The sequence below is a fragment of the Cynoglossus semilaevis genome, chromosome 11 (assembly GCF_000523025.1).
Source record: "Cynoglossus semilaevis isolate Cse_v1.0 chromosome 11, Cse_v1.0, whole genome shotgun sequence".
Classification (NCBI taxonomy): Eukaryota; Metazoa; Chordata; class Actinopteri; order Pleuronectiformes; family Cynoglossidae; genus Cynoglossus; species Cynoglossus semilaevis.
Window position 1 is genome coordinate 2,173,791 of NC_024317.1, and position 220 is coordinate 2,174,010.

Sequence of the window (220 nt, forward strand, 5' to 3'; positions counted from 1 at the left end):
GGGGGTGGAGGGTGGAGGGGTAAATCCTGGAAACACCCTGAAATTAAATTAAAAGAAGGTAAATCAATACAATTGTTCAGCTGCCAAGGTGCCTGAACGCAGCTGATGATGTTTTACTGCAGACCCTCAGGTTCTTTTATACCAGGTGTGTCGAACTCATTTCCACTAGGGGGCCACATCAGCAATACAGTTCCACTTGAAGAACCGGTTGTAACTGGAA